General features: G+C 45.2%; 1 pseudogene; it reads left to right on the top strand.

The window, feature by feature from the left end:
* On the top strand, positions 1 to 27,121 carry LOC136505426 (beta-galactosidase 15-like; annotated as a pseudogene).
* The last annotated feature ends 239 nt before the right edge of the window (positions 27,122 to 27,360 follow it).

Here is a 27,360-nt window from a genome sequence, read left to right as displayed (position 1 = left end):
ATTTCTCTTCCCCGTGCGCTTCCCAGTTTCCACTGTGCTCCCTTCTCTGTTCTCTCCGACTCCGCCATGGCCGCCTCGCCCTACCCGACGACGCCGTGGCTGCGGCCACCGCCTCTCATGGGACTCCTGGGTCTCCTCCTCCTCCTCCTTGTCTGCCTCTCCCCGTCGATTCCACTAGTGGAGGCGGGCGCGGAGGCGGCGGGGGTTCTGAGGCAAGTGGTTGGTGGGGACGACGACGGCGGGACCTTCTTCGAGCCGTTCAACGTGACCTACGACCACCGCGCGCTCATTCTTGGCGGGAAGCGCAGGATGCTCGTCTCTGCGGGGCTCCACTACCCGCGCGCCACGCCCGAGGTGAGCAGTGACGTTCTGTGGTGCTTCGTTCGCGGGCTCTGGCGCCGGCGCCGGCGCGGCGGGACGGGGCTCGGGAGCTCCGGAGGGGGAGTTGGCTCTAGCTGTGGCCGCCGCTTTAATAGCTGGATTTCTGTGGTCTCAGTTGTTGATTCGCGGGGACCGGCTGGGTTCAGCTGTTGCTGCGGTTGGTCGGGCGTTTCCAATTACTAGCGAATATGTTCCGTTCTACTCATAAGTCATAATGTTGCTGCGGTTGGCCGGGCGTTTCCACTTATGAGGAGCCTAAAAATTCTGTAGTTAGATGAGGGGCCTAAAGATTCTGTAACAGGGGTAGTTCCTAATTACATAATTTTCAGGCTCCTCATAATAATGCTGTTTTTGTTCTCCATGGAGTTCGTTGGCAAGTTTGTGTTTGTGGCATCTACATTCATGTTATTTGTAGCTTCCGATGAACTGACACAATTTGGGCTCCAGATGTGGCCAAGTTTGATTGCAAAGGCCAAGGAGGGTGGGGTGGATGTAATTGAGACATATGTCTTTTGGAATGGGCATGAGCCGGCCAAAGGCCAGGTACCTCGTTGACTCATTTGTTCACTTCAAATGACAGATATGATGTCCTCGAGTGTTAACTTTTTCTTCTTCTAATGTGCCTTGCCCAAGTATTACTTCGAAGGAAGATTTGATATTGTCAGGTTTGCTAAGCTGGTTGCTGCTGAAGGTCTATTTCTTTTTCTGCGTATCGGCCCATATGCTTGTGCTGAATGGAATTTCGGGTCTGTCTATATCCTGGCATTCAACTACTTGAATATACTCACAATATTATTTATTTCTGTCATATGTGAAAATTGGCCTGTTTTGACTCAATAGTGGGTGTGCATGTACACACACTAGAACATTAGGCGCCCTTCGGGTGCCTTGCCACACCATTTGAAACATATACACTAACGCTTTTTATCTGAGGTGGCGTTTTTCTTACATCTTTTTCTCAGATGTCCTTCCCTACAAACGTGACAGCTTCTTATATGCTTACAAGCTTTTATTGTATGATAAAATTTCAATCCTATTAGGAAACATTCGATTACAATTGTTCATCCTGTTTATTTTAATTTTGTTTTGTCATGCAATTATGTATTCTTATACTTTTCTCCAGATGCAATGTTACGAGCTCTCCTGCGTGTACTAAGAAAATAATCCCTTATATTCTCTTTTCATGTTCTCTGTATCTAACCCCACCAAACTGAACATTTCTGTCTCCCTTTAAGCCTACATGGTTTTATCCATGCCTTCAATTTTGAAAGACGTGAGTAGAATTGTTTTCTTTGTTTATTTATTTTATGTTGTTTTATCATACATTTCTGCAGTGGTTTCCCAGTTTGGCTGCGTGACATCCCTGGGATAGAATTCCGCACTGACAATGAACCCTACAAGGTAGAGGAGCTACTAAGCATAAGTTTCGTCTGAGAGTATGATGAGCATTCTTCATTCCTTTATTTTGATCCACTAATCCTTAGAATGTTCTTGCAGGCTGAAATGCAGAATTTTGTGACAAAAATCGTAGATATCATGAAAGAGGAGAAACTTTATTCTTGGCAAGGTGGTCCCATTATACTACAGCAGGTCTGAAAATGATTCTCAAAATTCACTTATTGGTGCTTTTTTTTTCTTGAACACGTAGGAGAATGTGTTGCCTTTGTATTAAAGAGAGAGAAGAATAAATGGCCCCTTAAATAAACCACTGTATCTTGTCAGGGAGACCAGATAGGTTCAGGTTTTGAGAAATACAGAAACCACCTAAAAAGAGGGGAACCCCCCCCCCCCCCCCCCCCCCCCCCCCGACCCAACCAAGGCTGGTTAAACTAACCCCTCAACAAGACCTAGCTCAAGTTGTTGAAGCTTACGTAATTCTACACAATGTTACATTACATTCTTTTCATTTCTATAACGAATCTTACAAAGTATTACCAATTACTTAAAATGTGCAAGAGGAGCTAACATCTTCTCCATGAAATGGCATCTTGTCAGTGCCTTATAACTACGGCAGTTCATTCTTGCTAGTGCCTTGACTTTCTAAGAAAAAGAACTATCTGATAATATTATTAATGTCGATGATGGTATTTAGAAAACGATAGTAATGGTTTGTTTGGAAAGCCGCTTTACCTCTCAGATTTGGAACTGGTCCTCGAGTTCATCAAGATGCTGCAGACCTGGATCGTTACTGCGTTTCGGATATTAGTCTCATTTAAAAAAAAAGATAGCTTAAGCTATTATCCATTAGTCAGTACACAGAGAGATTTGAAAAATATCGATGGCAGGTGGGTATTATGTTATTTGTGGCTTAAATAATTTTTAGTTGGTGTCGTTTGGTGACAACATTGCTTAGTATCTTTGATGTCTCATTTAATACATTGACATTTTAAACCCAGCAGTGGTTATTCCTTTGTTTAATAAAAAAAAGTTAGATGACGTTCTATATATGGATGGTGCTCATGATAGAGTTAAATGTTGAACCATAATGTGGTAAAGGATACAATGCTTAAGTATGTTATGTAGCCAAAAAGCTAGATGTTGGCTGTTTTACCTGCTGAAGTAGCAGAACTTCTGGTGTTTCCTCTGTGCTCTAGTTAATGCAGCACAAACACCTGAAGGTTGGTGGATGTAAGAGGTTCATATTAATAAAAACTCGACCAAAACTAGGAGGAACTTAGTTCGAGAAAATCTGGGAGGAACTAGGCATCTTTTAGTAAGAAGAAATAGGCACCAAAATTTGAGTTGGAAAGGACTTGGACATGAGTGATCAACCAAATGAGCAGGGCTCAGTTTCCTAAGAGGCTTATATTCATGCTTAATGTGTCAGTTGAATTATATATACACTAAAAATGTGTATAATCTTTTTCTCTGGAAAATGTTTGACAGATTGAAAATGAATACGGTAACATTCAAGGCCGGTATGGTCAAGCAGGGAAGAGATACATGCAATGGGCAGCTCAGATGGCACTTGCACTTGATACTGGTGTTCCTTGGGTAATGTGTAGGCAAACAGATGCTCCAGAACAAATTGTAGGTTACCTTAAAACTCTATTGAGATTGACTTTGTATTACATTAGAGATTATGTCAAATGTGCTAATTATAAAGTAATAGATTACTGTTTTGTCCTTTCTGGCAGCTTGATACGTGCAATGCCTTTTACTGCGATGGGTTCAAACCAAATTCCTACAACAAGCCAACAATATGGACTGAGGATTGGGATGGATGGTATGTGGTTCCTTGATTCATTTAGCTCTTGCTAAAGACTTTGCAGCAATGGATTCAATTATCTGGAAAATTTTAAGCGAGGATAGTATCTCCATTTTATATTTACTCTTTACTGTTGTACTGACTCACGTAGGGCCTATAATTAGTTTAATTTGCCTTAGATGTATATAATTTTAATTAGTTGTCTTTCCTTACAACTGGTTAAGGTTACTCATTTCACCCAGATGTTTAATACCCAATGATCGTGTGCATGTGTTTGACTTTTAGAAATGGTATGGGAACCTAATGTAGATTCAAATTTGTTCTCTGTGGTGATGCTATGTGCAAAAATGGATTGCTATTTCCCCAAAAAGAATGAGTGCAAATGAACTTTTGCAATATATTTGTTCTAAGCCTTATAAAGGTATTGGTTATAGTTGTGAGGAACAGGGGGCACAAAGTTAGTGACCCTAAAGGCCAGCATTTTGATGGCATCCTGGCTGATTATGGTGCCCAAATGAAAGAGCGGAGTTAAGATCCTTCTTATTTCTTTCTTGCTTAACTAAGGTGAATGTTGAGCTTTATATAACTATACCGCAGTCTGACCACAAATACAAGAACAATACATAGTACATCATTATAGCAGTTGACTGAAATCCATTAGGGGCCCCTAAGCATGCCCCAGATTCTTATCTAGGTCCATGAACTCTTGAATTGCAAATTCAGTCCCTTAAAGTGAATTGTCCATTGCTGGTCGGTACCCTTCAAAACACCCCTGGATGCATATGTGTTGAAATATTAAAGTGAATTGTCCACCTTCCCATTAGGTTAAGCTTTTGGGTTGAACTGGTTAGTGAATGAAATTTAATATGGTATTAGGATCAGAGGTCTTGAGTTCAAATCCTAGCTAGTGCAATTAAATAAAATGATTTTGCTCACTCCTATTACCCATCCGAGGCCTGAGGGAGCCTCCATGTGAGGGGTAGTGTTGAAATATAAAGTAGATTTGCTCGCCTTCCCCATTGGTTTAAGCTTTTTTTGGGTTGAGTTAGTCGGTGCATGCAACTCAATATGGTATCAGGGCTAGAGGTCTCGAATTCGAATCCTTGCTAGCGCAATTAAATAAAATGATTGTTACTTGTTCCTATTCCATGTCTGAGGCCTGACCGCTTGGAGGAGCCTCTACGTGAGGGAGAGTTTAGAAATATAAAGTGAATTGCATGCCCTCCCTATCAACTTAAGCTTTTGGGTTGAATTGGTCGTTGCTTGCAACTCAATAGAATGTTTAAGAGCTAATGATGGTAAGTTTAAAGGTCTGAGTCTGCAATTTTGAGAGTTCATGACCCTAGATGAGAATATGAAACAAGTCTAGGGGACCACCGATGGATTTCACTTCTTTTTTTTTTGGAAAAAAATTGGGTGAGGATGGTCCTCACCTAGCACCATGCGGACATTCAATCAAATCACGACACATGGATTTCTTAATCGACCGGCTTGGCCTCCCAGTGCTCTCACAATAGGAGTCCTCGACTCGCACTCACAGGCTCTGGCGGTGGCTCGCACTCACAAGCTCGTAACTCGTGGCGCCTTTGATTATAGATGGGAAAAGCGCCACAATTGCAGCGACGAGAGATGGCCGCTGCCATCACGCGGTAACCAGGTGTCCAGGTGGCACAGAGGTCGCCGGTGGTGGTGGTGCATCTGGATTCGAGGCAAAGGAGCTGGGCGCAGAGGAGATTGCTGGCGGTGGTGACGCAGGCAGAGGAAAAACCAGACATGGGCGGACGATCGAATCAGGCAACGGCACCAATTGCAGATGAGTTGTGAGCGCTTGGGGCGGATTAGCCGGCCAAGCCAATTAGCCAGATTGGAGCATATGGCCTCAATCGCGAGCCAGCCGAGCCAATTAGCCTATAAGTAGTAGAGTCGATTAAGTAGTCCACGCGTCGTGATTTGGTTGGATGTCCGCACGGTACCAGGTCAGGACCATCCGCACCGAATTTTTTTCCTTTTTTTTTTGGGTTGAATAGAGTACTGGGTCAAAGCGTAGATCTATGCTTTGAATTGATCCTGCTCTTAGAGATCAATGAATATATATGACAAAAGAAATCCAGAACTTATGCTGCACAAAGCAAAATCCATCCTTGTCTATGGGCAAAGAAATTATAAAATAAGAGCTGCTGCATTGCCATCCTAGAAACAGAACTAAGGACAGAAGTGCTGCAAATGGGTAGAGTCTATGTTGCCCAGATACGGGTATTGGGTGCGCTATTTTCAAAAACAGAGTGACACGGGGATATGCCTAGGATATTTTTTAATGATAATAATTACACATGATTTAATATGTGATAGATATGTACATTAGGAAAGTGTATATTAGGCAAGTCTATATTTAGTATGATTAGCACCTGCCATGTATTGCATGTAAGCTGCCATGTATTGGCTATATATATCAAGGTCACCCCCCACGTTGGGTGTGTGGTGTTTTCCCTTCTATCTCTGTTATTCTACATGGTATCACAGACCGAGATCAATTAGATCCCGGACCTTCTACTTCCGCCTCCTTCCTCCCCACCTCTCTCCTGGGCGCTCCTCCTCCCTGTGGCGAGATGTCTTCCAACGCCGATGCCTCGGCCGCAGCCGCTGCTGCACCACCACCGCAGGCCGTCGTCGTCCACCCCTACACCGCCGTGAACGTGAAGACTCACATTCCGGTTACCCTGGAGATGAAGAATCCCAACTTCACCAAGTGGGCTTCGTTCTTCAAGGCCTTGTGTGGGAAATTCAGCCTTCGCCCCCACATCGACGGGCCAGCTCCTCCGGCTGCTGATCCATCGTGGGACATTGCTGAGTGCACTGTCCGCGGCTGGATCCTCAACACCGTCGACGACTCGGTTCTTGATCTTGCCATCACCGACGAGAACCAGTCCGCCCGCGAGCTGTGGGTGGCGATTGAGGGCCTCTTCCGCTCCAACCGCGCGCCCCGGGCCGTCTTCCTGCTTGAGTTTCACTCCTTGAAACAGGGTGACTCGACGATTGACGAGTACTGCCAGCGCCTCAAGATCAAGGCCGCCGCTCTTCGGGACGTCGGCCACACCATCGAGGACTCCCAACTCGTCCTCAGCCTCCTACGCGGCCTCAACCCACGCTACACTGCCACTGCCGACGACATCGCCAACTCCCCCGAGCTGCCTTCCATCTCCAGGGCGCGAGAAATGGTCTCCCTCAAAGAGCTGCGCCTCACCAACGACGAGAAGACCACGGCTGCATCTGCCATGGTGGCCGCCTCTGGCTCCTGCACTTCTCCAGGGTGCCGCCCCTCCTCTGTGGCCACTGGCGCTGCTCCCAAGGGCTCTGGGGCCGGCAAGAAAGGCAAGGGCGGCAAGAAACAGGGCGGCTGGCGCGGCCAAGGCACCGGCGCTGGCTGGCAGCAGGGCAGCGGCAGTGGACAGCAAGGGGGCAACCGCCCCATGGGGCCCTGGTTCTGCTACAACCCATGGGCTTTCCAGGGCGGTGTTCCTCCAGGCAGCAGCTGGCAGCAGGGCAACAGCCCCGGCGGCTGGCCCCCTCACGGTGACCAGGGCGGGCGTGGCCAGGGCATCATGGGTGCCAGTCCGCAAGCCCACACCGTGTTCGCTCCCCCTCCGTCAGCTCCATCCGCTCCACTGTGGGATCAGGCCGGCCTCATCGCCGCCTTGAACCAGATGGCGCTCCAGAACTCCGGCTGGGTCATGGACTCCGGCGCCACCTCCCACATGCACAACTCGGATGGTATACTCCTCTCCCGTCAACTCTCTTCTATCCCATCCATCACTGTTGGCAGCGGCCATCATCTTCCTGTCTCTTGCTCCGGCAGCTCCACATTACCAGGCCACGCGTCTCCCTTCTCGCTTCGCAATGTTCTAGTTGTCCCCTCTCTAGTGCGCAACTTACTTTCAGTTCGTCAATTCACTCGTGACAACAATTGCACTATCGAATTTGACGCATTTGGTTTTTCTGTTAAGGACCTGCAGACCAGACGCGTGATTCTTCGCTCCAATAGCTCCGACGGCCTCTACACCGTCCCTGCCACGCCACAAGCCAACCTCGCCACCTCCACCGACCTATGGCATCATCGTCTTGGTCATCCAGGAGCTGCTGCCCTACATTTGCTTAGACAAAATAATTCCATTTCCTGTAATAAATCAGCTCATACTCTGTCACTCATGTCAACTTGGCAAGCATGTGCGGCTGCCTTTTGGCAATTCCAGTTCAGTTTCCTCTTTACCTTTTGAGCTTATACACTGTGATGTTTGGACATCCCCGGTCGCTAGTATTTCTGGTGCACAGTACTACCTTGTCATCCTCGATGACTTCACCCACTTTTGCTGGACCTTCCCCCTAGTCCACAAGTCCGAGGTAGCTACTCACATCACTCAGTTTTGCGCCTTCGTCCACACACAGTTCAGCCTTCCTGTCAAGGCTGTTCAGGCCGACAATGGCACTGAATTCGTCAACAATGCCCTCGCCACCTTTTTCGCCTCTAGCGGCATTCACTTACGCCTCTCCTGCCCTTACACCTCCCCTCAAAACGGCAAGGCTGAACGTATCATCCGTTCTCTGAACAACATATGTCGCACGCTGCTCATCCACGCCCACATGCCACCCAAATATTGGGCAGAGGCGCTAGCTACAGCCACATATCTCCTCAACAGGCGCCCCTGCTCAGCCATTCACCATAGAGTTCCCTATGAGCAACTCTTCAAGCAGTCCCCAGACTACACTATTCTTCGTGTCTTCGGTTGCCTCTGCTATCCCAACCTCACCGCCACTTCCAAACACAAGTTGGCCCCTCGCTCCACAGCCTGTGTCTTTCTCGGATACCCCTCCTCTCACAAGGGTTATCGGTGTCTCGACCTCACAACTAGACGGATTATCATCTCCCGTCATGTTGTCTTCGACGAGAATCATTTTCCGTTCAACACTGACCCCACCAGTGAGCCCACAAGCTCTCTGGATTTTCTTCCAGGTCCTGCTGCGCCGGTGCACCACACTGCCACCATGGTGCCCCCTGCGGTCGCTCCGTCGCCAGTCGCCGCTGAGCAGCCACGACGCCGAGCTCAACTGGAGGAGCTCGCTGAGGACCCCGCCATCCTACAGATTGGCCCGGTCCTTACTCCTGGCACGGCTGCTCCTGCTCCGACCGGTCCACCTCTATGGGTCTACGTTCGGCGGCGTGCTGGTGCTCCCGCACCGGCTGCTGAGCCGGCTCCTGCACCACTGTCTGCACCAGTCGTGGAGGTGCCCCCGCCGGCGCCCGCTGCTCCAGTTGTGGTAGCCTCTCCGCCACCTCCTACTTCGAGCCGACCTGTGACGCGCCTCCAGACAGGCTCGCTGAAGCCAGTTGATCGTTACGGCTTCCCATCGTCTGCTCACGTCGCCGCCGCCTCCACTGCCTCACCCATTCCCCGCGACTACAGAGGGGCCCTTGCCGACCCCCAGTGGCGCGCGGCCATGGCTGAGGAGTACAAGGCTCTCGTCGACAACGACACGTGGCGACTCGTTTCCCGGCCCCCAGGTGCCAACGTGGTGACAGGCAAGTGGATCTTCCGGCACAAGTTCCACTCCGATGGCACCCTGGCTCGTCACAAGGCTCGCTGGGTCGTTCGCGGCTTCACACAGCGCCACGGCATCGACTACGACAAGACGTTCAGCCCCGTCGTCAAGCCTGCCACCATTCGGGTCGTCCTCAGCATCGCCGCTTCTCGTCAGTGGCCCATCCACCAGCTGGACGTGAAGAATGCCTTTCTTCACGGTCACCTGCACGAGACGGTCTACTGTCAGCAGCCCCCCGGCTTCGTCGACCCGGCGCGTCCCGACGCCGTCTGTCTTCTTCAGCGCTCCCTCTACGGCCTCAAGCAGGCCCCGCGGGCGTGGCACCAGCGCTTCGCCACGTACGTTCGCCAGCTCGGCTTCGTCGCTTCTGCCACCGACACCTCCCTCTTCGTCTACACTGAGGGCGGCGCCAGTGCCTACTTGCTGCTGTACGTCGACGACATCGTCCTCACGGCTTCCTCGGATGCTCTGCTCTGCCGCATCATCGGTCGCCTTCACTCTGAGTTTGCCATGACGGACCTTGGGGAGCTCCATCACTTCCTGGGGATCTCCGTCACTCGCTCCTCCGACGGGCTCTTCCTCAGCCAAAGGCAGTACGCGGTGGATCTTCTTCAGAAGGCGGGCATGGCCGAATGTCACTCGACATCGACGCCTGTCGACTCTCGTGCCAAGCTCTCCTCTCGTGCCAAGCTCTCTGCCACGGAGGGCGTTCCCGTCGCTGACCCTGCCACGTACCGGAGTCTCGCCGGCTCACTTCAGTACTTGACGCTCACTCGCCCCGACCTGGCGTACACTGTGCAGCAGGTGTGCCTCTTCATGCATGATCCGCGCGAAGCTCACCTTGCTCTGATCAAGCGCATACTTCGATATGTGAAGGGCACACTGTCGGCTGGCCTCCACATCAGTACTGGGCCTATCGACAAGTTGATTGCCTACTCCGACGCTGACTGGGCAGGGTGCCCCGACTCCCGCCGCTCCACCTCAGGCTTCTGCGTCTTCCTCGGCGACAGCTTGGTGTCCTGGTCGTCCAAACGGCAAACCACGGTGTCCTGGTCCAGTGCGGAGGCCGAGTACCGGGCTGTTGCTCATGTGGTCGCAGAGTGCTGTTGGCTTCGACATCTTCTTCAGGAACTTCACGTTCCATTGAAGGTCGCCACAGTTGTCTACTGTGACAACGTCAGCGCTGTCTATATGACAGCCAACCCGGTCCACCACCGCCGTACCAAGCACATTGAGATCGACATCCATTTCGTCCGTGAGAAGGTGGCTCTCGGCGAGGTTCGCGTTCTCCATGTGCCGTCCAAGTATCAGTTCGCTGATCTCATGACAAAGGGGCTGCCGGTACAGCTCTTTGAGGATTTTCGGTCCAGTCTGTGCATCCGGAATCCTGACGCTTCGACTGAGGGCGGCTGATAGATATGTACATTAGGAAAGTGTATATTAGGCAAGTCTATATTTAGTATGATTAGCACCTGCCATGTATTGCATGTAAGCTGCCATGTATTGGCTATATATATCAAGGTCACCCCCCCCCCCCCCCCCCCCCCCCACGTTGGGTGTGTGGTGTTTTCCCTTCTATCTCTGTTATTCTACAATATGAAATGATATAGTACCAGACTACATTGCATGGATACGTGAGGTTGTCCATGTATCCCGTATCGGCTACCGCTACATATCCGCGAAGTATCAGTAAAAAAAAAATATAACAAAATTCCGATATGTGGACTGATACGTATCCAAGCTGTTTAGCGATACGTCCTAGCCCACACACCATGTGACTTGTGACCTCCGGTACCATAGGCGGATATGCCCCCACCTGGACGCACATCATCACAGCCGGCCGCCGGCCTAGACTCGCTGTTGCACACCCGTATGCGTGAGCGCGCCGAGGCGCCAACGCTGCCTGCCGTCCTGCACGAGGCACAATGCCTCCTGTCCGGACGCATGGCAGCATGAGCACCACCGCCCGACTCGCCAGTGCCTGCCTGCACTCGTGAGCGCCGACGATGCAGCCCACACGACGCCTCCTGCCTGGCTGCCCACCTGCCCCGGAGGCTGTGACGACCTGCAGCAAGTCCTGGTTGTGATTCAACAGCAACCTTTGGTGATTTCTCCTTCTTGATTTTGTTCTTCCCCTCCTGATCTAGTCACTAGTTCTTCCTCAATGGTGACCTCCAGTTTGTTTCTTGCCTTTTGTCTTCCCGTATGGAAACTGGAAAGGGGTGAGAACTGGGGGAACGAGCTGTGGAGAGCTGACTCTGACTTTAGGGTTTCAGTAGGATAAGTGGTGGACGTCAGAGAGCTGTGTCAGGGATAGCTCAATGCCCAATGTTTGTTATGCTACTAGTGAAGTAGCGACTAGAAGCTGTGAAGTAATTGGAGTAGTCTCCAGAGAGCATCCATACATACTGATTGGATGCCACTAATTTTAATGTACCTTATTATTTATTTTTGTAAAAAATAATAAAACGTATCCACATATTGTTTTTTTTTTCAAAAAATGGTGTATCCGTATCCGTCCGATACCGATACACGTATCTGTATCCATGCTGCATAGGTACCAGACTACTGGTAAATAAGTGATGTTCAGCAACTTAATAGACCACAACCACAACCATAGCAGCTTAATTGGAGCACGTTCATCACCCGGGACCATCTACTGTACTAACAAAGAACACAAAAGAACAAAACTAAATATCAAATCGGAGCACACACGGGGAGTACCACTGTAGTGGATGCACGGTGCACGTGAGAGGCTGAGAGTTCACGGTAGCAGCCTAGTAGGGAGGAGACGAGGAGCTTACTTTGTGATGAAGCCTGTTGGGGTCCTAGGGATGGAGCCGCCGGCTGATTCGGCGCTGAGGGATGCGCAAAGCAGGGGACCGGAGCCAGGAAGTGGCGCCACTCACCGGTGAGCCATTTTGTGTCGCCGGCAGATCCTCCTTGGGTCCGCAGCTTGTGGAAGTCGGACGTCGGGGGAAGCGAGTGCGGGAGTGCTGGCTGCTGTGCGGCTAGGTCATGAGTCATGACATACTGCACGGGTGTGTGTCCTCGGTATATGTGTCTGGTACACGTAAATACGTATCCAAAATCATGAGTACGGCCTGGATATGTATCCAGGAGTATCCGGGAATATCTGTATCCAATACAGACAGACCCCCTTGGAGTATCCGTGCATGAGAGAGTAGAGTGGCCAAAGGGGGACACAGCACAACATTGTGAAGTTGCAGCACCTAGGAGTGAGTGTAGTAGTCATGGATTTAGTTACCTAGGTCAAATGAGCTTGCTCCTAGACGTGGTTGGGTTGCAAACGATCATTCTTTGAAAACAGGGTTGTCTTTTCTGAAGCTGATCTGAACAAATGCCTTCTTTCACCATCATATTTAGTATAGCTATTACCTGTGAACTACGACCTTACAGCATTTCACTTGTATAGGTATGCCGACTGGGGTGAAGCGTTGCCACATAGGCCTGCTCAAGACAGTGCTTTTGCTGTTGCTCGGTTTTATCAACGTGGTGGAAGCTTCCAAAATTATTACATGGTAAGAGCTAAGATATCTCAAGACTTAAAGTTAGAGAGATCTCCCTAACTTGTCAATCCAATTACAAATACCTTAATTCTTTTCCCAGTATTCAGACTTGAGACATGCACTGGTTTATATGCAAGATTATTCAGTCATTAACTCAATTAGGGCTCATAGAAAAGCTTTATATGCAGCATGAACTGGTTGGGGAAAAAAACATGCTGAACCAATTCAGTCACAGACGACATATGTAAACTGAGGATCAAAACTAACTGTTACTCACTGTTCCTCTGTATTCTGCGTAGAATGGCTAGTTATATTCAGCTACTACCATCGCAGTAAAAGGAAAAAAATCTGCTGATTCAATAAAGCCACAGATGAGATGACCATATGTAAACTGAAGTTCAGAACTAACTGTTACTTGCACATGTATCCAACCACTTAGCATTGCTCAAAATGGTCATACTATGTAATCTTCCTGCTTTTAGTATCTATATTTAAGTTAATCTCATTATTTTATTTAAAATTTTGATATTATTTATTCTGAAGCCTGATTTTGATGTTTTTTTAATGTTTAGATCTGAGTGTACTTCATTTATTTGCAGTATTTTGGTGGAACAAATTTTGAGCGGACTGCTGGCGGTCCACTTCAGATAACTAGCTATGATTATGATGCACCAATTGATGAATATGGTATGTAGAAATCTGGAAAATCTCTGTGGTTTGGATGTATCAGATATATAAGAGATGCCTGCTATGTTCAGGTATCTTAAGGCAACCTAAGTGGGGGCATTTGAAAGACCTACATGCAGCTATTAAACTTTGTGAACCAGCTCTTACTGCAGTAGATGGCTCACCTCATTATGTAAAATTAGGGCCCATGCAAGAGGTATGTACTGATTTATAATGCAAACAACCTACAGTTTTTGTCCATCTACTTCAGTTTTGCATATACAATAATGGTTTTCATTTCTGTTCATGTTTTCTTTTTTAATTTTTTAACTAGGTATTGGCCCGTTCATTGATATATACACATAAAATTTGAACTAAATAATGTAATGCAGAACACCAGATAAAGAGATCACATTGAATACAATTTCAACAGATAATATAGGTCAAAGAGGCTGGAGATAAGGGGTATCCAACATGGCAAATGTCTTAAATTGAACTTCTGGTAAAATTTCCGGCAACACCTAGATAAGGGAATGCTGCAACAATTTGGCCTGTAATTCATTGAGGCCCACCAGCAGCCCACCATTGTGCTATGTGTTTTTGGCCTGCTTAAAGGCCCAGTGCAGCCGAGCATACGCCCAATTCAATCCACTTAAGTAGTCCAGTCTGCCAACCCAAATGCGTGGCTGTTTTCAGCTGTTGATCTCGGATGGATGGTCAGTAATCAACCGGTCCTAATGGTGCTCATATAAAAACCAGTTGATCATGGCAATCTTATTTGTTGGATTAGGATCTGACAAGGGGGACCATTACTTGTGTCCCAAATAGATCACGGGATTAGCTCGAGATCACCTTCCAACGTTCAGATGTATTCCATCCATGCACCATGAAAATACTGATGCATTGCTTACTCTTGTTTGATCCAGGCACATGTATATTCCAGTGAAAATGTCCACACAAATGGAAGCATTTCAGGAAATGCTCAGTTTTGCTCAGCTTTTCTTGCCAACATTGATGAACATAAGTATGCTTCAGTTTGGATTTTTGGAAAATCTTATAGTTTACCACCATGGTCTGTGAGCATACTACCAGACTGTGAAACTGTGGCTTTTAATACAGCCAGGGTGAGTGGTTTCTAACTGCACATCATATTTCTTATGAGGCCACAGCCTGTGAACAACTGAACTTCTTTACATACTGGTACGAATACAATGGACGATTGCATTGTAGGAGTGGAAACTGGAAAGTATTCCCATAGTTTTGTGCAAACTCAGAAACAGAATTTGATGAATTTGATTTCTGTGTACATGGAATTTTCTGTATTTTATCATAATTGTTGATAAATTTTGTTCTCGAAAAGTTTTGAAGTTTGTTTCTCCTGTGATCCACTTATCCGTCAGGTGAATATACCCTTTAATTCTGAATTGAAATTGAAAATATCAAATCATAAAGCAAAAACATAACTCAGTAGTTATGTTTACATTTGGGAACTGCTGCATAATTCCTGTTTCTGACGAGGGGAATTTTTAACCCCAACCTGAAATTCGCTCCCACGATGAGTTGAAACTAGACCTGAGGAGTGCTACTCATTACTCAAGCCATCTAACCAACTCACGCCAAAGCACAGGTCTAAGGCCCAGCCTCAGTCGTGGTCGTTCTTACATGGGCTACGGTTCCGCTATGTATGGGTGGGGTAGGAGTTTGGGGGGTTTTCTTGACCTGCGTGAGAAGGTCTTCTTAATGCAATGCCCGGGGGCTGTCTTAACCCCCAGATTGATTTTTTTTTAATTCCTGTTTCTGCCAATCTGATATTTCCTCTGTTCTATAGTCTCTGTCTTTTCAGCGTTCTTACAATTGAACTTTCTAACTTCCATCACTAATATACTTAATTTTTATGAAATGGTCAAATGTGTGTTTTGATAGTATTGTATTGAGTCAGCCTAGTTCTATTGTGGAATATTTCATTTGCTTGATTCCATATAAGCAACCTAATGTGTCAACCATTAGCTTACAAATTTTATGTGCTGGAATTGTTACAGTAGATTGGAACCTATTCTGAGTTTCTGACATTGAAGCCTTGAACGTTCTCCGGAACTGCCAGCTTATTATTTTCATGCCTTTTCAAGTTGATCATGAGTTGTATTAATAAAGAAACAAAAATGACTGGGTTGACATTTTTATCTAAATGTTCCACTTGAAGATGATAAACATGGGTATACACTTAACAGGAAACTGAACATGTAATAGGTGATCATTTTTTAATTGCTAGCTCATATCTTTTCAGGTTGGTACACAAACGTCGTTTTTTAATGTCGAATCTGGGTCCCCCAGTTATTCAAGTAGACATGAGCCTAGAATTCTATCCCTTGGTGGCTCCTATCTCTCAACTACTTGGTGGACTTCTAAAGAACCTGTTGGCATATGGGGTGAAGGCATCTTTACTGCTCAGGGGATATTAGAGCACTTAAACGTGACAAAAGACATCTCTGACTACCTTTCATATACTATCAGGTGAATATTAACCTACAAGCTGTTCAAGAAAGTTTGTTACCTCAGACCTGATTGAGAACCATGTTTGCATGTCTCCACTAACTAGATGATGATTAGTTGATTTGAAATTCCACACTTCGCTGCATGTTGCCATTATAGATCCATTTAAACTTTATGCTTTCTTGAATTCTGATAATAATTCTATTTGTATGAGTACAGAACATGCAAGAGGTATCATAATATGCCCACATGTCCAACCAACATACCAGGGGAATGATAATAATATCGTACACATGTCAAAGATGTTATGGTGATACATTAATTTGTAGCCGAAAACGATAATACTTAAATTCTATATGAACCCAAACACTCTTGGTCTTTTGCGCCTCCATGTAATAGTGAGTAGTGACCAAGCTCTAACAGTACAAGTCTTAGCTGAGTACCTTCAGCTTTGGGATCTTGTGGATGGCCTTGTTTTGCATCAGGGTGTTCCTGATCAGTACTGATGGAAGTTTACACAACCTGGTTCATACAGCAGTAAGTCAGCATATGCTGCTTCTTTTTGGGGACCATCAGGTTTGCTCCTTGGACAAGAATTTGGAAGAGCTGGGCTCCCTTGTGCTGCAAATTTTCAATTGGTTAGCCATCAACAATCGGTGCTAGTCAGCCAACTGTCTTGCCAAGCGAGGGTTGCATCATCTGTCTGCTTGCCCTTTTTGTGATCAGGCTGTGGAAACAATTCAGCGCGTCCTTATCTCTTGTGTTGCCTGGCAAGTATGGACGCTGATTTTTCAGAAGCTAAACCTGTCTGCTGTTGCTCCTTTGATCACGGCAACCCATTTCTCTAGCTGGTGGGTTAGCACCATCAGGAATGTCCCCAAGGAGATACGGAAAGGGCTCAATTCTCTAATCATCCTTGTGGCTTGGGAAGTTTGGAAGCATTGGAATGCTTGTGTTTTAGAGGGAGCGTTGCCAAACACTCAAGTTCTCCTTCAAACGTTGGTGGATGGGTGGGGTTTGTGTAGCATGGCGAGGGCTTCTAATCTCCACTTCCTTAGGTTGCCTTCCCCAGACTTCTATTCGCTGGGAGGCTGGCTGGTCTTTCTTTTGGTCATGGCTGTTTGTATTGCCATGCAAGCCTTGTTATTTCTGTTTCTAGTTGGGTGTGTTGTGTGTGCTTGGACAGAGCTGCTTTTTTTTTCTTCGCCCTCTGTACCTTTTTCTCTCCTAATGAAATGACATGCACCTCTCCTGCGTCGTTTGAGGAAGAAAAAACAATGACCAGGCTTCACATAATGCCCCCCTTCTACAATTTTTTAAAAAAGGGGCGTACCCAGTGCAGAGAGCTCCCGCTCTGTGCGGGGTCTAGGGGAGGGTGTTAGTGGCAAGCCTTACCCTCACCTGTGCAATGCGAGGAGACCGCGACTCGAACCCCCTTCTACAATTTTAAAGAATGAAAATGTGCACATTTGCTACCATGTGGTAAAAATGTGTTACTGCATATGTCCCGTTCACTTCATCTAAAATAGAAATGAAATTTGCATCCAAGAAAGAGAAACCCCTAGATTTGTAGCTTGGCTTTCTAAAGTACAGAGCAGGTCTTTAGGTTGCTAGATTGCTGACATAAAATGACACAATTGAACTAGCTTTGTTGGAGGATTTTTATTTTTTCATGTTTAAATGCTGCCTTCAATTGTTCGTGGGTTGTTGGCATCACAGTAAACTTACATTTGGATCCAACATTTAGAACCATTTATTTTTTGTGCACACCAAGTGATCTTTAAAAATTACTGGACTATTTAGTTGTTGCTTGTGGAAGTATTTCTCCTCTCTATGAAATTCAAAGTTAAACTAAGAGTAAAATTTTAGGAGAAGTTTGCTAAGTAATTTCGATCACTGCCAATTTTATTTTTACTGTTGGTTTATTCCTCCTATTTTTTGTTTCTTCTATGGTTCATTGGATTTTTGAATTGATTATTCATAGAAGCAGGCTAAATTGAGAAAAAACTCACTAAATTCTTTTGAAAAGAAGATTCATGTTGATTTGATACATGACCAAAGTCTTTTGTCTCACAAGCTATTGGTTTGCGACTAACTAGTGTTCATTTGTTTTCTCTTGCATTGTTGGCTCTACTGTTCTGCAGTTTGTGTATTTCACTTTCTGTTGTGTTGACAGTCCACTTATTTCGAAATGTAATTACTATACACATTGATTCAACAGGGTGAACATTTCTGATGAGGATGTTTTATATTGGAATTCAAAAGGTTTACTTCCATCGCTAACCATAAATCAAATTCGCGATGTAGCGCGCATATTTGTAAATGGGAAGCTTGCAGGTATTTATTTGCATTCACAGTCCTGTGAATTATGTTAATAATGTTCGTGAGAAAACATACTACCTGCACAGCAAGCTTTAAATTCCTCCATATCTTAATCTGTTCTGATATTACGGGCCATTTATTGTAAGTAAATTATTGTAGGGATTTCATATGATATAGTAGAGTTCGACACTCAGGGGCGGATCCAGCAATCTGGCAAGGTCTGGCAGCCGCCAGACCTCACTGCCGGCCAGACCCAGACCTACCCTTACGGAGGTGCACACGCTTCCATGCATGTTTGTGGCCAGCTGACAGAACACAAGTACGCGTGGTACGCGCACGTCGTATATTCATGCTGAGCGGCTGCAACAGGAAAGTCGTGAGCGCGTGTGGTGCCTGGCAACTTGCAAGTATAGGATACGGCTCACCGCTGTGCACTTTTCTCTCAATCAATGGATGCTATCGCTAATTGACCTTCATTTGTTCTTGGCCTTTACTAATCGATATGAATGCATGAGCCAAAAAACCAATGTTTGCACAAGTTAGGCTCTACTTGGTTCGCGTCCGCACGGCGCCGCACTGCGCTGCAACTTTGGCGCCCGTTTGATTAGCTGCCGCACTTGCGGCGTGCCGCGGCGCGACCACAACCCCATAGTTCATTTCAGCGCCACATTCTGCCAAATGTTGGACGAGCAAATCGAGCACCAATGTTTTGGCGTTGCCCGCGTTGCGGCTCGGCAGGCGGAGGCGTGAACCAAACAGCCCTTAGCATCTTGGATAGTAGTTGCTTGGTCATGCAAACTAGTAGAAAGTTCGCCATACGTGAATTTTTATCCTGGATCCGCCGATGTCGACACTAATCCAATTTTTCAATCGTTTGAGTTCCTGAGTCAGTCTCTTAATGTCAGTAATATGTTTTTCGTCTATAGCTAATGTCTAGATGAGAACTTGTATCAGCATGCAATTACTTACCTATATAATTTCTTGAAATAGAGTCTTGTGTGGCCTTGTATTATGTTTACTCATGTCCCATTTGTAAATGATTCAGTTATTTGATAATTTATCTTTCAATGTGAAGGTAGTAAAGTTGGTCACTGGGTTTCACTGAATCAACCACTTCAATTGGTTCAAGGACTTAATGAGTTGACATTGTTATCAGAGATTGTTGGCTTGCAGGTATGCTAGATATGAAAGTCTTGTTTATGCATATACACTAGTATAAACAGGTTTTTAGTTATTATTCAAATTAGTACTTAGGATAAATTATGCAGTGGATTGTGTGTTCGAGAAAAAATTATGCAGGGACCCCTATGTAGCACACATACGGATATGCCTATGAGCCTATCGGTGTCAGACCAATACAGATACGTGGATATGCCATTTTCCCAAAAGGAAAACTCAATATGTGGCTTGCAGGTATATATATATATATATATATATATATATATATATATATATATATATATATATATTATGGGACACAGTAAAATTTAACAGCAAATCCAAGCATATCCATAACTCCATTCTCCAATTTTCCAATTACTTGTAAAAGCCAAATAAGAATGTATACATCTTATATATTATATAAGATACAAAGTTACAAGTGATTTGTGTTTTAACTTTGGGGGAGGAAGTACACCTTTGTGGCTCAGATGTGATCCATTGATCTAGTTCATTACATGACACTCCCTCCGTTCTAAATATGTTCATTTTGGCTTTGTCCAAAATATATTAACATATACAAGTTCAAATAAATGCACTATGAAAACATATTTCATGGAGAATTTAATAATGAAACTAATTTGACATTGTAGATGTTACTGCATTTTCTATAAACTCGGTCAAAGTTAGACAAGTTTGACTTATGACAAAACTAAAGTGAACTATAATTTGGAACGGAGGGAGTAGTTGATACTTAGCCAGCTAGGCTAGGAACTGCAACCTTGCAACTCAGGTTTCTTCTTCACCCTCATGTGCTTGTGCTTAAGTGCTTTATCCCCAATGGTTGCTGCCATCTAGTCATGACCAGGAAAATCAAGGTATAAGAACACAAGATCACTTGTCAGTAGCACTAATTGATCATATTAACTTGCTAGCAACTACTTGATTCAGGGAAGGTCAAGGGTGGAGAGAGAAGAAACTAACTGATTGATCTTTTCTCAAGCTAGTAGGCCTCAATTTTTAGTTTCGTACAAGGCCTCGGATTTCCCCGGGACGGGCCTGGCGCACCCGTGGCGACACATCTGATCTGCAGCGAGCCAGCGGGTGCGCCAGCTGCAGATCAGATGTGTCGCCACGGGTGCGCCAGGCCCGTCCCGGGGAAATCCGAGGCCTTGTACGAAACTAAAAATTGAGGCCTACTAGCTTGAGAAAAGATCAAAACCCATTGTGAATGAATTGGATTAAATCCTCTATTCTTTGTTTCTTCTTACGCTTTTCCGAACCCGATTCAAATTTTCTAGACCTATTTGCAGACAAGACATGGCTTCAATATTTGAACACTATTGTAGTAGGCGTCTAGATGAAAAGAACAAAATTTAGAGATCGACCCACTACTCGCTATATAGTTTGCTGTGATTGTGAATGAATTGAAAAAAAATACGAATGATTACTATTTACCTTTAGGGCCTCAGCGCCTCGCCTCGCCTGGGTCTGGGTGCCTCGCCGCCGTCAGGTCAGTTCAGCACGCTCGACGCGATACGCGGCCGATAGGGCGTCAGGGCGATAGGAGGCGTCGAGTCGAGACTTGGGATCGCAGCAATCGGGAGACAAAACGACGTCCGTCCAGCGGCCAGGAAATCATTTTTCTATTGGGCTAATAGGCTTGTTAATGGGCGATGTTGCTATTGGGCCAAGGCTTCTGTGCTTACTGCTTAGCTATATGGGTAATGAACTATATATTTGGAGGCCTATGGGAATTGGAGGCCTTGCGCCGTCGCACATGCTGCACGCCCCCAGGGACGGCCCTGGGTGCGCACACTGTGGTTGCACGCGGATAGGTTTGTGGGTGGCGTGCGTCGCTGGCTTGCTGCCAGCTGTTCCTGAGGGCATTGAGGTGGAGCTGCAACTGTGAAACAAGTATGAACGGGAGATAATGGAACATGGAGGAAATAGGGAGGAAATGAACTCACCTGACTCTCACAATTGACTGTTAGCTATGTGCAAGAGTTTTGAGTCTGTGTAATTGCCTCACTCATTTTGGTCCCCGTATGAGTGAGGAGCCTGCTGAGGACCACCGCTTCTCTCTAATACATGAAACGCAGCTCTCCTGCGTTTTCACAAAAAAAAAGGTTCACCAGGGGCCACCTTTGCTGGAGGTGGCTGTACACCTGTGTGTGCTGCTGTGGTGGCTAGGCAGGTAATGACTTCAGCGAGTAGCAATGCCTCGAGTACCAATCTGATAACTTTGCTGGGCTGTGTCCAACAGAAATAGATGGGCTGATATATATTATCCCAAGTATCCAATATTCCTATATTTATTTTTATTCTCGAAACTCCAAGGATACGTATTGGGGCCATATCCTTATTGGATATGTATCTAATACGGGAGATGGAGATACCTACTCAGCATGGCCAAGTTCCACCATGTTCCTTTTTCTCGAAAATATGGGAGAGCTGTGTTTCTTTCTGTTTATAGATAGAAGAATGAAGTCACCTGAACGGTATCCCTAGAGGCAAGGTACAGCGGAAAGTACAAGAAGGAGCTTAAACACTGAATGACTGAAAAATAAAAAGAGAAAAAAGAGAAAAAAAGGAAAAACGAAAGGGTGGCAGAGAGCAGAATTCCAAGTGCCCAGTCCAATATGACGCCAACTCCGCCAAGCCCTTTTGCTCCTGCGGAATCCACGCCTGCCTGACAAACGCATGTCATATGGATGTGATAGATTGTTTCTTCAACTTGATCACACCCGTGATTGCACACTGTTTATCTTCTCTTATTATTCTTAAAATATTGTAGTTCTTTTGGTGAACCCTACACAGTAATTGTTGTTAGCTACTTGTTTGGTGTCAACACTGATCAATCTTACTTCAACTATCTCATTTGAATAATGTACGGATATATTACCCATATTTAATATGATATATCTTTTTCATTTTCTTCTGTCCGCATCATCAAGCATGAGATGAAAAATGTTGTTTCTTGTTTCATAATGATTGGTCATTCGCAAGAACTATGGTGCTTTCTTGGAGAAGGATGGTGCTGGATTTAGAGGTCAAGTAAAACTCACTGGCTTGTCAAATGGGGATATCGACCTTACTAATTCTCTTTGGACATATCAGGTATTGACTAGCTTTAGCATTGAAATTAAATTTTAGTTTCAACCTCTTCTATGTTGTTTGTTGTGATTTGATGCTATTGTTTTCAGTTCTGTTTATTCATGTATATTCATACTGTTATGTACCTACAAAGGTTTACATTAGAAGGATAAGATTGCTCAAATATTGTGCTTATGAGTTACGTTGTGGATAAAATGCAGATTGGATTGAATGGTGAGTTTTCAAGGATCTATTCTCCTGAGAAGCAAGGATCTGCTGAGTGGAGTAGCATGCAGAATGATGACACACTTTCACCCTTCACATGGTTCAAGGTAACTTATCTTTTCACCACATGAATTGCTAACTTGATGATATCATACTATATGTTCTATAGTATGATATTTTTTTTAATTTTTTTTTATTCCTAGCTTAATCAGGAAAATCAGCCTTCACTTATAATACCTCCATGCTCCATCTTGAAGTATACGGGATTTTGAGTCTGTCCTAAGTTTGACCAAGTTTGTATAGAAAAGTATTGTCATCTAACACATCAGAAAGGTGAATTATGAAAAATAATATTTCATAATGTATCTAATTGTGCTTATTTGATATCGTAAATATTATTGTTCTTTTTCTATAAATTTGGTCAAAAAGAAAAAAGATCTTACTGGGGTTTTTTTGCCGCACAGTTTCTGGTAAAAAAAGGTCAAACTTCTAAGTTTTGACTTGAACAAACTAATGGTTCAGGATGGAGGAAGTTTCATCTGTACTCCAAGGAAATTCAATCTACATCTTTTCTTTTTTTCACGTCTTCACAACTACTTTGTGTTGCAGACTATGTTTGATGCTCCAGAAGGTAGTGGTCCTGTTGCCATTGATCTTGGGAGCATGGGAAAGGGCCAGGCTTGGGTGAATGGGCATCTCATTGGGCGCTATTGGTCACTAGTTGCACCAGAGTCTGGGTGTCCATCCTCATGCAACTACGCAGGAACATACGGTGATAGCAAGTGCCGATCGAACTGTGGAATTGCTACACAAAGCTGGTATTAACAAAAAATAATTTATGGTTTAGCTGTTTAGTTAGTTGGCTTTTCCATGTCATGCTTTGCTGTCCTTAGTACTTATTACATGGCAACATATTACATGTAAACAAGTCAGGTTAGAATCTTTTTAGTTCTTATATGAGAGTCCACACAACTCCGCCTATGGTGGGGCGCCTTTGGTGTTCCAGCATAGCAGGTCCCAAGCCCTGGTAAAGGAGGAGGGTTGTGTTAGGCGTGGCGAGCCAATGTAAAAACTTAGCCACTTAAATGGAGATGAAACCCGAAACTCAACATAAGCTTTTGGTGGCAGATTTTCGTTTTCAGGTGCGTGCCCGTAGGGATAAACAAGCTAAGATTGAAAGAACAAAATGGTGGAAACTGAAAGGGGAGACGTCAGAGGTATTTAAGGAAAGGGTTATCAAAGAGGGCTCTTGGAAGGAAGAAGATGACATAAACAATATGTGGGACAAGATGGCAACCAACATTCGGAAGGTAGCCTCAGAGGTGTGTGGAGTAACCAAAGGAAGGGGACGCGAGGATAAAGATACTTGGTGGTGGAGCGAGGAAGTCCAAAGGGCTATTAAGGAGAAGAAAGAATGCTATAGACGCTTGTACCATGACAGGAGTGTGGACAACATAGAGAAGTATAAGGTGGCAAAGAAGACTGCAAAGCGAGCTGTAAGTGTGGCAAAGGGTAGAGCGTACGAGGATCTTTACTAATATTTGAGTACGAAGGAAGGAGAGAAGGATATTTATAGGATGGCTAGGGTTCGTGAAAGAAAGACACAGGACTTCAACCAAGTTAAGTGCATTAAGGATGAAAGGGAGCATCTCTTGGTAAAGGAGGATGAGATCCGACATCGATGGCAAGAGTATTTTGATAAATTGTTCAATGGTGAGAATATGGACACAACCTTTCAGTTAGATGACTCTTTTGATGACACCAATAGGCGCTTTGTGCGAAGAATCCAAGAATCTGAGGTCAGAGAGGCGTTGAAAAGGATGAAAGGAGGTAAGGCGATGGGACCGGATGGTATCCCAATCGAGGTGTGGAGATGCCTCGGGGACATAGCTGTAGTATGGTTAACTAAGCTGTTCAACCATATTTTTCGATCGAACAAGATGCTTGATGAGTGGAGGAGAAGCATATTGGTACCGATCTACAAGAATAAAGGGGATATTCAAAGTTGTACAAATTATCGGGGAATTAAGTTGATGAGCCATACTATGAAGCTATGGGAGAGAGTTATCGAGCATCGCTTGAGAGCAATAACGCGGGTCTCTATGAACCAATTTGGTTTCATGCCCGGAAGGTCAACCATGGAAGCCATTTTCTTAATAAGACAAGTTATGGAGCGGTATAGGGAGAAGAAGAAGGACCTACACATGGTTTTTATTGACTTGGAGAAGGCTTATGATAAAATACCAAGGAATGTTATGTGGTGGGCTTTGGACAAACATAAAGTCCCAACGAAGTACGTTGGGCTCATTAAGGACATGTACAGCAATGTTGTGACTAGAGTTCGAACAAGTGATGGAGACACGGATGACTTCCCGATTAGGATAGGACTACATCAAGGGTCAGCTTTGAGCCCTTATTTGTTTGCTTTAGTGATGGATGAGGTCACAAGGGACATACAAGGGGACATCCCTTGGTGTATGTTTTTCGCGGACGATGTAGTGCTAGTTGATGAAAGCCGGACAGGAGTGAATCAGAAACTGGAGTTATGGCGGGAGACTTTGGAGTCCAAATGTTTTAGACTTAGTAGAACTAAAACTGAGTATATGAGATGTGACTTCGGCACTACTACTCGGGAGGAGGAAGATGTTAGTTTGGAAGGTCAAGTAGTGCCTAGGAAGGATACCTTTCGATATTTAGGATCAATGCTACAGAGGGACGGGGATATTGATGAAGATGTTAGCCATAGAATCAAAGCAGGGTGGATGAAGTGGCGGCAAGCGTCTGGTGTCCTATGTGACAAAAGGGTACCACAGAAGCTAAAAGGCAAGTTTTATAGGACGGCGATTAGACCTGCTATGTTGTATGGTGCAGAATGTTGGCCTACGAAAAGACGACATATTCAACAGCTAAGTGTCGCGGAAATACGTATGTTGCGTTGGATTTGCGGTCATACAAAAAGGGATCGAGTTCGGAACGATGATATACGTGAGAGATTAGGGGTAGCGCCAATTGAAGAAAAGCTTGTCCAACACCGGTTGAGATGGTTTGGACATGTGCAACGGAGACCTCCAGATGCACCGGTGCGTAGTGGAATCCTAAGTCAGGATAGTAACGTGAAGAGAGGCAGAGGAAGACCGAAGTTGACTTGGGTAGAGACAATAAAAGGAGACTTGAAAGGATGGAATATACCCAAAGACTTAGCCTTAGATAGGAGTGCTTGGAAGACAGCTATTCACGTGCCTGAACCTTGATTGTCTCTATTGGGTTTTAACTCTAGCCTACCCCAACTTGTTTGGGACTTAAAGGCTTTGTTGTTGTTGTTGTATATGAGAGTCCACACCAAAGGATGTGATCATAGAGAATATTGGAGTAGCGAGCCAATCCTGGTATCTGCAGAATTAGAAAATTGGAGGGACCAAGTCAGGAAATTTGGTTATAGCATGTGTTCTTCTATATCTTATGAGATTTGAGTGAGGATCATTCTGTATCAGAATAGTCAGTTTGCACTCTTCCAGTTTGTAGATCACTGAGATGTTACGCACCTTGTCATTAAGTTAAATAATATTTCAATGCGCATGTGGAAATATAACCTCGTAAGTGCCTTGTTTCCTTTCAGGTACCACATACCACGCGAATGGTTGCAAGAGTCAGGCAATCTATTGGTACTCTTCGAGGAAACAGGGGGAGACCCTTCTCAGATATCTCTGGAGGTTCATTACACCAAAACAATCTGCTCAAAAATATCTGAGACTTACTATCCTCCCCTTTCTGCCTGGTCACGTGCTGCCAATGGTCGTCCCTCAGTAAATACGGTAGCACCAGAGCTTCGCTTGCAGTGCGATGAGGGGCATGTGATCTCAAAGATTACATTTGCGAGTTATGGGACCCCTACAGGAGATTGCCAGAACTTCTCTGTAGGGAATTGCCATGTGTCGACTACTCTAGACTTGGTGGCAGAGGTAAGTTGACAAGCACTAACATGCATCTTGTATATATATATATATATATATATCAGCAACTCGGCCTCTGTTATCTTTGCGCATGTTAAGCCTATATATACGTCCATGAAACGCAAATAAACTCATTCGAAAAAACCACCACATGCCAAACCTGTAATGGTAATACTCAATTTACTGTATTCGCAGGCGTGCGAGGGCAAGAACAGATGTGGGATCAGTGTTACCAACGATGTATTTGGCGATCCATGCCGAAAAGTCGTCAAGGATTTGGCAGTTGTGGCCGAGTGCTCCCCTCCATCAGCTAACACCTCGAGATGATATGTGATCATGGTACTGTAATGTGGTGCTCAAGTCCTAGAAGAGTCATGGTGGACGTTGCCGCAGCTTTGCAGGGTGAGCTGGGCCGTGCAGGCGTGCACAGTGGTCCTGCATCATTGTCTCTCCTTGACCTTTGCACCCATATTATACGTAGTAAAGACAGTACTATCCTACTACTACATGTTAAAAAAAAGAGTTTTTTTTGAAACCAGAATTTATTAAAAACCTCTATCCAGAGAGATCCCTGGACACTAAAACTGTAACAGCGTCTGGAACACGGTCCTGCCAGAACAAGGGACCGTTTGTACAACTTAAGCCCATGGCTGCTAGTGTGTGAGCTACAGAATAGCCCTTGGGCAGTGGGAAACAGAACATTCAGTAAAAGCGTAGATCATTTTTTATCTAATCTCCCTAA

Source organism: Miscanthus floridulus, chromosome 14, assembly GCF_019320115.1.
Source record: "Miscanthus floridulus cultivar M001 chromosome 14, ASM1932011v1, whole genome shotgun sequence".
Lineage (NCBI taxonomy): Eukaryota > Viridiplantae > Streptophyta > Magnoliopsida > Poales > Poaceae > Miscanthus > Miscanthus floridulus.
The sequence above is the reverse complement of the archived record's forward strand: the minus strand, read 5'-3'. Positions and strand labels throughout refer to the sequence as shown.